This window comes from Tachyglossus aculeatus, chromosome 22 (genome assembly GCF_015852505.1).
Source record: "Tachyglossus aculeatus isolate mTacAcu1 chromosome 22, mTacAcu1.pri, whole genome shotgun sequence".
Taxonomy (NCBI): Eukaryota; Metazoa; Chordata; class Mammalia; order Monotremata; family Tachyglossidae; genus Tachyglossus; species Tachyglossus aculeatus.
In genome coordinates this window covers 17,142,731-17,153,922 of record NC_052087.1, presented here as the reverse complement: position 1 = coordinate 17,153,922, position 11,192 = coordinate 17,142,731, and the positions used below count along the sequence as shown (strand labels likewise).

The window sequence follows — 11,192 nt, the reverse complement described above, 5'->3', positions numbered from 1 at the left end:
CATCACCGTTTTCAAGAGACAGGTAAAAGAGCAGATTGCAGCAGTTACCATGGCATCTCATTACTCCTCAGAAATAGCCTAGCTGACAGGTTCCTCCTGGATTGGTCCCACAAATGACCCCAGAATCACAACATGGCTTCCATCTGCAGCATGGTACAACAAACAACCTTTGCTCTGCATCAGATGCAAGAAATATGCAGGGAAAAACAGCAACAAGATAGTTTTCATAGCCTTTACAAAGGCATTAGTCGATCTTGGCTCTGGGAATAAGCAAATTAGTCTGCCTTGAAAAGTTCATTGAGATTTTCAGACTACTATTAACCAACCAATCCCATTTATTGAGCTCTGTGTGTGTGCGTGTGTGTGTGTGTGTGTGTGTGTGTGTGTGCGCGGAGCACTGGACTAAAAGCTAGAAAGAGTAGTCTGTAGACATGTTCCCTGCCCATGAGGCGCTTACTCATGATGGCATGGCTGATGGGGTCAGAGCTGAGATTTACCTGTCAGAACCATTACCCATCACCAGGGGAATAAAGCAGAGGTGCATGGTGGGCCTGCAAAAATGCCCGAGAAAGCCAAGGTAGGATGGGTAGCTCATTCTATACTATAAATACACAAAGATGATTTCCAGTTGTGCTGATCTATTCATTGTTTGCCGGCCTCAGTGCCGCCTTCAACTTTGCCACTTATTTGCAAAATTACCTTAAAGCGTTTGGAAGAGTGTCCCTTTCCTTGACTATGGTGCATCAGAATAGTCTGTAATCTCAGTTGTCTCTCAGCATTAAGCTGAAGTGCCACAATGTCTTTAGTACTTAGGCTTTCTCTAGACTTTAAGCTCACCTTTTAGGCTGTAAGCTCGTTGTGGGCAGGGAATGTGCCTACCAACTGACATATTATACTCTCCTAAGCACTTAGTGCAGTGCTCTGGCAATAAGTGCTCAATAAATATGATTGGTTGATTCTCTTCTTGTCACTCATATTTCAGCCAACCATAAACCAGCTGTTGGTGTGCCCTGTTATCATTCATTCTACATATACGTCTGAATCAGCCTAGCTGTGTTGAGATGACTGTAGCTTTGATGCTAGGAGAGGGACTATGTGAGAGAATCTTGTTTGAGATTCTGTCTTACTGTCATGGAGGAAGATAGGCTCAAGGAGCTGGATGTACAGTCTGTAAATTATCAGGTTGGCTGAATGTCGTAGTCATGTTCTTTCTGGCTGCCTATGCCAGCCTCCTGAATTTGGAGTCTGCTAGGGGAATATGAATTTCCAGCCACAATTTTTTCAGAAGCCTTGAGTTTTGGAAGCTGCCCCATTCCACAAAGAAAAATGCCTAATTAGATGCTTATGTGAGTAATGCAGAATGTGGCCCTTTCCAAGTGGTACTTCTAACCAGGTAAATAACTCACAAATTTGTGATTCATTTCATTCATTCATTCATTCATTCATTCATTCATTCAGTAGTATATATTAAACACTTACTGTGTTTAGAGCACTGTACTAAGGGTTTGGAAAGTACAATTCAGCAAAAAAGAGAAACAATCCCTGCACACACCAGGCTTACAGTCTAGAGGTGGGGAGAGAGACATCAAAACAAGTAGTCTACGCTGATGACACCCAGATCTACATCTCTGCCCCTGCTCTCTCCCCCTCCCTCCGGGCTCACATCTCCTCCTGCCTTCAGGACATCTACATCTGGATGTCCGCCCGCCACCTAAAGCTCAACATGTCGAAGACTGAGCTCCTTGTCTTCCCTCCCAAACCTTGTCCTATCCCTGACTTTCCCATCTCTGTTGACGGCACTACCATCCTTCCCGTCTCACAAGCCCACAACCTTGGTGTCATCCTCGACTCCGCTCTCTCATTCACCCCTCACATCCAAGCCGTCACCAAAACCTGCCGGTCTCAGCTCCGCAACATTGCCAAGATCCGCCCTTTCCTCTCCAACCAAACTGCTACCCTGCTCATTCAAGCTCTCATCCTATCCCGTCTGGACTACTGCACCAGCCTTCTCTCTGATCTCCCATCCTCGTGTCTCTCTCCACTTCAATCCATACTTCATGCTGCTGCCCGGATTATCTTTGTCCAGAAACGCTCTGGGCATATTATTCCCCTCCTCAAAAATCTCCAGTGGCTACCAATCAATCTGCGCATCAGGCAGAAACTCCTCACCCTGGGCTTCAAGGCTCTCCATCACCTCGCCCCCTCCTACCTCACCTCCCTTCTCTCCTTCTACTGCCCAGCCCGCAACCTCCGCTCCTCCACCGCTAATCTCCTCACTGTACCTCGTTCTAGCCTGTCCCGCCGTCGACCCCCGGCCCACGTCATCCCCCGGGCCTGGAATGCCCTCCCTCTGCCCCTCCGCCAAGCTAGCTCTCTTCCTCCCTTCAAGGCCCTGCTGAGAGCTCACCTCCTCCAGGAGGCCTTCCCAGACTGAGCCCCTTCCTTCCTCTCCCCCTCGTCCCCCTCTCCATCCCCCCATCTTACCTCCTTCCCTTCCCCACAGCACCTGTATATATGTATATATGGTTGTACATATTTATTACTCTATTTATTTATTTATTTATTTTACTTGTACATTTCTATCCTATTTATTTTATTTTGTTGGTATGTTTGGTTCTGTTCTCTGTCTCCCCCTTTTAGACTGTGAGCCCACTGTTGGGTAGGGACTGTCTCTATATGTTGCCAATTTGTACTTCCCAAGTGCTTAGTACAGTGCTCTGCACATAGTAAACGCTCAATAAATACGATTGATTGATTGATTGAAGTAAATGGGCATCAATATAAATAAATAGAATTATAGATATGTACATATATACATAAGTTCCGTGGGGCGGGATGAAGGGGGAAGAGCAAAGGAAGAGAGTCTAGGTGATGTGGAAGGAAAGGGGAGCTGAGGAAAAGGGGGCTTAGTCTGGGAAGGCCTCTTGGAGGGGGTATGCCTTTGGTAGGGCTTTGTAGGGGGGAAGAGAGATTATTTGGTGGGGAAAGGCATCCAGGACAGAGGTAGGACATGGGCCAGGGGTCGATGGCAGGACAGGTGAGATGGAGGCAAAGTGAGAAGGTTAGTGCCAGAGGAGCTGAGTGTGCAGGGTGGGATGTAGAAGGAGAGAAGGGAGGTGAGATAAGAAGGGGCAAGGTGATGGAGAGCTTTGAAGTCTATAATGAGGAGTTTTTGTTTGATATGGAGGTTGATAGGCCACCGCTGGAGATTTTTGAGGAGGGGGAAGACATACCCTGAACGTTTCTGTAGAAGGATAATCTGGGCAGCAGAGTGATGTATGGACTGAAGTGGGGAGAGGCAATACATTGAGAGGTCAGAAAGGAGGCTGATGCAGTAATCCTGTCGGGATAGGATGAGTGATTGTACTAACATGGTAGCGGTGTTGGTTATGGTGAAGATGGAATCTCCTTTCTTAAACAATGGACAAAACTTGGTCCTGTTACAATGGCTTCAAGACCGAGACCCTGAATAAAGGAAGTGATTGCATTGCTAGTGGTTTGGGCAGTACTACTCCCACCTCTCTTGTCTTTGACAGTCATATTATTACTGGGGTGGTGTGTGCAACAAACAAGAATGGGGGGATGGGGGCAGAGGTGCAGCACATTGTGAAGCACATTCAAGAATGTTATGTACAAAGTCCATTTACAGTCAAAGTGATTTCAGCACAGTGTTACTATTCACCTATAGTGCCATAGACAGGCAGACAGTTGCCAAGGTAGCCACTGGCCACCTATGTTAGCCAGCTATTTTCAGGTTTCTATCTGAACTTAATCACCTCTTAAGATCCTCTAAGTGTTCCTTGTCAGAATCATTCACCAACAGTGGCATAGTATTTATTGAGCCCTTACTGTGTGCAGAGTACTACTAAGTAGGTGGGAAAGTACAATACAATGGAGTTGTTAGACAGTATCTCTGTCCACAAGGAAGTTACAATCTAAAGGGTGATTTACAGTCTTCAGGCACTCCCCTACTTTTGTCTGTCTCATCCCTCTACCACCTTAAAGTGTAGCAGAAGAGAAGAATTAAGTCCCACAAGATATATTTATGAACCTTCAGAATATTCCTTTCAAGATCTTAATGTTTTGTGTGAAAAATAAATGATGCTAAAGGTAAGATTCATTTCTCAAAACTAAGTTTCTAAGAACACTTTCAGCAGCTCTTATTTAGCAATGACTTTCTCAGTTTTTCTGAATTGTTTTCCTCTGTCAGTGAAACTTGAATTTGCAACTTTTAAATAACTTCCTCTATCAGCAAGATGGACTGTTAACCTTAATCTACGTGGTCCTCTAGGGCAAAAACAAGTTATACGTGTCACTCTCCAACTTCCAGAATGCAAAATGGGCACACCTCTATGTGAACTAGGGATTGTTTTCCTTCTCTAGGTTTATATAAATTGTCTGAGCCTGGGCCTAAGCAGTATTTTTCATTTCAATACTTTAACATGAGGAAAAATTTTGTATTTTAATTTGAGAATAGACTTCAGAGTATGTTGTGAATTTGATGAAAGACACCAAATTGAGTCTTTGCCAAAGCATATGTATCAGAGCAATGAAAAGCAAAAGAGTGCCACACCTTTATGCTCAGCATAGTAACCTGAAAGCTTCATTTCCTTGTCTGTGTAAACTCTGAGAGAAATATGTGTCAACTTAGGCAGTGCCACATCATGGACGGAGTGGACATGGAAGAAACTTGTTACTTAAGATAAAGTCTTTGCATGCAAGATTCAGCCCAGAGGGGCTACACCTGGAAACTATTCCATTTTCCAACCGAATTTTCTAGAGGGAATTTTTTTTAGCCAAGTCCATGGAAGCCTGATGCCCAATGGCAACCTTACCTTGGTGGCCTGGACTGAGTCAGAGCTCTTGGGGAGTTTTTTCTAATGGTATTCATTAAGCGCTTATAATGAGCCAGGCACTATTCTAAGTGCTGGGGTAGATACAAGTTAATCAGGTTGGGTACAGTCCATGTCCCATATAGGACTCACAGTTTTAATTGTCATTTTATAGAAGAAGCAATTGAGACATGGAGAAGTTAAGTGACTTGCCCAAGGTCACATATCAGACAAGTGGAAGAGCCAGGATTAGAACATAGATCCTCTGACTCCCAAGCCCTTGCTCTATACAGTAGGCCATGCTGCTTCTCACTTCCTCTGAGTTTGCCTCAGTAGCCCTAATCCTGCTGCCCTGATTGTTGGGTGACATTTCACCATTTCCATCCGATCTATCTTTGCCTTCCAACTCCCACCAGTACCCCCAAGCTTGACAGGTGCCTGGTGGTTGGGCGCGAGGGGGTGGGAGTGGGGTGGGGCAGGGGGTTTGGGGAGAAAGAGCCAGCAGCAGCCTCTGAAAAACTCCCAGACTAATCTGGAGACCAGTACAAGGAAATATGCATCTCAGTCTGATTGTATTTCATTTTGAGGCCAACCTGCCACTATCAAGGAAAACCGTTTTGAGTTGTAACAAAGAAAAAATAAAACAACAACAACAACAACAAAAGAAAAACAATGCCAGTTACCAATCCCCCTCCTTCTGACGATTGAAAATGAGGCTGGAATCATAACAGCCATTAAGGATCAGGTGGTATCCATTCAGATTTTCTCTTTTCCACACTGTTGTGCACCTTGCCTGTTGTTGACACAATAAAATAGTTGGCAACTTTGCCCTTGACTGATCTCAGTGCTGATGGGGACCATTTCTCAGGTGAAAATTAAATACCATTAATAAATAAATATCTATGTTCTATTCAGTTCTCTCCCTTATCAGAAAGCCCACTGCATCATGTTGAAAAGCAAAATGAGAAACATTGTAAGGTTTTGTCCAATCTCAAAACTGTTTACCAAAACTATGTGGAGGTTCAAACATGCTGACATTCTCTGGCAAGATGAATATGTTCATTAGAGTGATTAAAAAATTACATTTCATTCCAGAATTTACTCAGAAATGCATGAGCCATTTCTTAAAAAGATAAATACAACCCACTTTGCGCTTTCTGAAGTGACATTTGCAGTGACTTGGATAGACATTTTTGAGTCAGCATGACAACTTCAGAAACAAATTTCTCTGAATTGTAGTTCGCAAAATGAGATTAAGAGAACCAGATAAATAGCACAGCAAAATAATTTGACAAAACCCTCTTTCTTGCTCTTAAGAGATGCAAAGATAATGAGGTACATCCAAGAGCAGACTCTCTAACCACAGATGTTTCCTTCTCTCCATCCTAACACACCCAACATGTGAACCCAAATGACGGGAGTGTATTCACACAAACCCCCATATCCATTTATTTCCACCCATTCACTCATCCTTAGACTTGGACACACAGTTGCAGACACAGATTCATAGAGGAGGGAGCCATCTGCAGTCATATGCTGAAAGGATAATCCCAATGAATGCATTTTGGATATGCAGAATTTGCTTAGTTCATTGGAGACTGAGAAAAAAAGAACATCTTGTTACAGTCCAAATATGATTAATAAACCTTATCAAAGAACACAATTATTCACACAAACACTACCAAGTAAATAAGGGAATAATCAGGACTGTAATTTCTATCCAACTATAATTAGTTGTATTTCCTTTTGTAATCTTGAAAACCTAAAAAGCACACAAACCTATCACTAGAGCAATAGGATAATTATCATACATCACTAGTACCAAACTGCTAATAGTAAAAATGTCCCATAATTTCTTTTGATGTGTAAAGAGGAATAATTAATGTAAGGACATGAAAAAATTAGTGGAATTTAAAATACAAAACAAATGTAGTCTTGTTAAGATCCAACATTTCTAATGCAGATATTTGCAGAGTTGCCAAACCAAAATGGAATCCTCACAGCTTTACTGATCTACTTTAGTTCAAATGTTTTGGAATGAAGGAGTATAATGAAACCACAGTGATTAAAGTGGATGTGATTTCAAGGAGTCAAGTCTACAGCAATGATGTGTGCACAGCGTGTCAGTTTTGGTAAATGCAGACCATTAAAGTAACTTAACACCCAAAAAAAAGGTTCCATGGAAAATCAGTGCAACAGAATGTGGTTTCTAGGAAGGTTCTTCTGGCCAAGGTACTAATTTAAAGAGATGTATATGTTCCAGGGTGTACATATTTGAGTAAAGCACTGAAACGTATTGTTTCCTGAGTAACCACAGCAGTGGCTTGGCAATTAGAAGGGATCTGAACATCTTTAATCATCCACATAGTTGATGTACATTATCACACTAATTGTGCTGGATTTATAATGGAGGAGGAAGTAATTCTTATGCTGAATGCTAGAGGAGGAGGTTAAGAGGAAGCAAAGCCAGTTACAATCCTGGGAACTTCATGTGACTAGTTCTTACTAGACTCGAGCACGTAATTTTTTTAGTTTGATGGGATGCTGGCAGGTGGGAGGAGTAGAGCGAGGGGGAGGAGAAGGCCTTGGGGCAGAGTAGTGGCATGGAAGGGAATGGATCCTCCATCTATGGGATGGACTCCCCTCTTAAAGTGAATCGAGTCCCCTTGGTCTCTAAGAGACTTAAAACAACATCTACTGTTAAACCCATTGGCAGGTTAGTGCCTATTAGCTTATTGCTCTTTTATTACATTTGGAAATGCATGTAGATAAGTCAAGGATTAGATTTTCAAGGACTGACCATTCACTCCAGGTGATTAGGGACAGATTTTTATAGGCAGACTGGAAATTTTAGAAAAAATAATACAAACGTCAAGGAAAGGCATTGCCCAATTAAGTTGGTCAGCCTACCTTGCAGAAATCCCCAGCTGCTCCTGATCATTTTAAGTGCTTGGACATCTACGTCCGGTTGACTGAATACTCTGCATACTGACTGGTATGTAAAATGGATATCGTGGGATTCTGAAGAACTTTAACCCCCTCATTTCTCTCTACAGCTCTTTAACACCCTTCTAACAACTTTCTCCCTCATTTCTGAGCTCTAATGGTCACCAATATGTTCCAGAATACATCAAAGAATATATAGGAAACCAAGATTTACATGATCCAAGATTATTTTGAAAGTTCTTCAGACTTCTATGGCAACAGAGAAAGAGAAAATAATCACAAACAGGGTAAGTGTTTTATCTGGAGAGATAGTGTGGAGGTTCCTTTTTGTTAATGGACCCATTCCTATATCTTCCTGCTGTTCATCTGCTGGCCTCTTTGCTATCTGATCATTTGAGCTGGGAACTGGTTTCATGTTATTGGGAGTCTCTCTAGGAAAGATGGAAGGGCAAGTGAAGCCACCTGGACTCTTAGTAAAGGCAATCCTTCCCTGTTTTCTTTCTCTAGGTTTTCCAAAGTTTCCTATTGTCAACCTATAATTTACAACAGAAAAAATTAAGTTCTTATAAAGCTTCCAATTAAAAAGAACTTTAGAGTACTTAACGATAGTTTTTATGGTGCCTTCTGTCAAAAACGATTACAAAATTCTGATGGTCAATTCTGATTAAGGACATTTTATTGGAATAATTTATTAGATTAAAATAGATTAATTAGGATTTGTGCATTTTATGCAACTCAGCAAATGCATTTTTATTGGATTTTTTAAAAAAATTATTTAGTAAGTTAATTCATCCTGATATAGCTATGCTACTTTTTATGGTGTTCTGATTCTTCCTCCTGCTCCCCTTAACTAGTAATCATTTTGTCTGTCTCCTCCATTAAACTGTAAATTCCTTAAGGTCAGGTAATGTGGGTCTTGTTTTTCTGCTTTACAAGTGCTTAGTATAGTGCTTTGCACTTATTAGGTACTCAGTGAATTGCATTGATTGGTTGATTGATCAACTTATTATTCAGTATAAAAGAGCCAATTAACAACAACAAGAGGTTACTTACTCCATTTGATGTGCTCAAAAGGTTTGAATGTTTCAAAAATTAAAAAGTCAAAGGTACTTTGGCTCTGATTGCAGTATTAATGAAAAGGGGCCACAACTTTATTATTGGCAGGGAAGCAATGTTGCATAATGGATAGAGCAGGGCCCTGGGCATCAGAAGGATCTGTGTTCTAATCCCCTTTGCATTACTTTTCTGCTGTGTGACCTTGGGCAAGTCATTTAGGTTCTCTGTACCTCAGTTACCTCATCTGAAAAAGGGGATTACGATTGTGAGCCCCACATGGAGCAGGGACAGTGGCCAACCTGATTAGCTTTTATTTACCCCAGTGTTTAGTACAGTGGCTTACACAGAGTAAACACTTAACAATTGTCATAAACAAATTAACCAATAAATTAGGAATATGTTTTCATTTCTCATAGTCCAAATGATGTTAACATTTGTGAGATATTAGCAAACAGTGTTCCTAAGATTATGTTTTACTGTGTTTCCAAGTTTTAGTCATTTTTAATTTTAGTCATTAATTCCTTCGGGGCTCAAAAATCTGCAATGAGAAACTTAATATAGCTGTCTGTTGAAAATGCAAGCACAAAAGTATGTATAAATTTTTATTCTGATAGAGTTAGAACTCTTCAATTTGGAAAGTGCAGAAGGAGATATGATTGAGATGTAGAAATGAAGAATAAAATGGGTAAATTAAAATTTGTTCAACAAATCCCACATCAGGATGATGTTATGCTTGGGAGTGGAAGGTTTGAACCCTTCTTCACATAAGGTATGGTTAAGCACTTAGAAGAAGAACCTGAGAAATTGTGCAGGCAGAATAATTGTAGTATTTCTAATAATTGTGATATTTGTGAGCACTGAGGTTCATACAAGATAATCAGGCCCCACATGGGGCTCACAACTAAGAGGGAGAACAGAAATTGAGCCTTTATTTTACAGATGAGAAAACTGAAGCCCAGAGCAGTTAAGTGACTTGTTCAAGGTCACACAGCAGGCAAATGGCAGATCCAGGACTAGAATTCAGGACTCATGATTCCTCCAAGTATCCTGTTGCTACCAAAAGTCACAGGATACTGGGTAAAATGGAACATTTTTCTGGTTTAACCAGATGTGGTTTCGCTTATGTCCTTTCTTATTTTAGTTTCAAGTCATGGCTGTTATACTCTTGATATGAATTCTCTGAATGCTGACCACACATGTACTACACAGTAGTTATTTCTTTTGCCTGTCTTGATCTCAACTGACTCATAACTGTTGTCTTGCTTAGGAAGGAATCATATGCTCTGAATTACAAAGATGAGATATTCAGGTTCAGTGGGCTTGTAGATTTGTTTATGGGTGATTCACTGATTAATTCTATACAAGACATTGATTATTTTATGGACATTTCTTCAAAAACATTGTTCGTAAAGCAATTATATAGAGGTGCTTCTGGCATGGATGTGCATGCTTCAGATTCAAGGAAAATGGGATTGTTCTTTAATCACTGAAGCATTTTGGCCAATTTGTCCAGTATAATATGTATATTCACCTCTCAGGGTTGCACTTGGAGAGTTTCCAGTAGTCTACCAGTCTCAACTATGGGAGGAAAAGTCAAACAGAGGCATATCCATTCCATTCCTAGCCTGGACAGTGGCTAGAGAGTGAAAGACAATCTGTTAAAAGTCAAAACTCACCTGTACTGGGCAGCAGCGTGGGAGAGAGTCGAGGGTGGAGACTCAGGTTTACCATGTGGAAGGAGGCAATGGTAAACCACTTCCGTATCTTTACCAAGAAAACTCTATGGATACACTACCAGAACTATAGCAGATGTAGGTGGAGAGTTTTGGGAGAGATGTGTCTATGATGTCACTATGGGTAGGACACGACAACAGCATAGGACAAGATAATATGTATATTGTCCTGGACAAATTAGCCAAAATGCTTCAGTGATTAAATACACATATGTAGATACATACATACATATGTACAGTGCCAAATCCATCTGACTTTTAGCGCAAATATTTGCAAGCTCATTTTTCATGTAGCAAATGTGTGACCTTGGGCAAATCACTTAACTTCTCTGAACCTCAGTTACCTCATCTGTAAAATGGGGGATTAAGACTGTGAGCCCCACATGGGACAACCTGATCACCTTGTATCCCCTCCAGCGCGTAGAACAGTGCTTCACACATAGTAAGCATTTAACAAATGCCATCATTATTAAATGGGAGATCTGCAAAAACGATTGGTCCCAGTTTATTTGGATCTACCTGGCCAACAGATAAGATTGATCATGAGTTTGTCCTCCTGATTGTTTCTTGACAGAGATGACTGGCAGCTGCTGCCATTTGATAGGCAAACAACTCCTGAGTGTAG

General features: G+C 41.3%; 1 non-coding gene across 1 annotated transcript; it reads left to right on the top strand.

Annotated features, from left to right (window-relative positions):
• Nucleotides 1–10,362: 10,362 nt before the first annotated feature.
• Nucleotides 10,363–10,500, top strand: LOC119944278. The gene has a single exon (XR_005455773.1). It is a non-coding gene; the product is annotated as a small nucleolar RNA SNORA7 (small nucleolar RNA).
• Nucleotides 10,501–11,192: the final 692 nt, after the last annotated feature.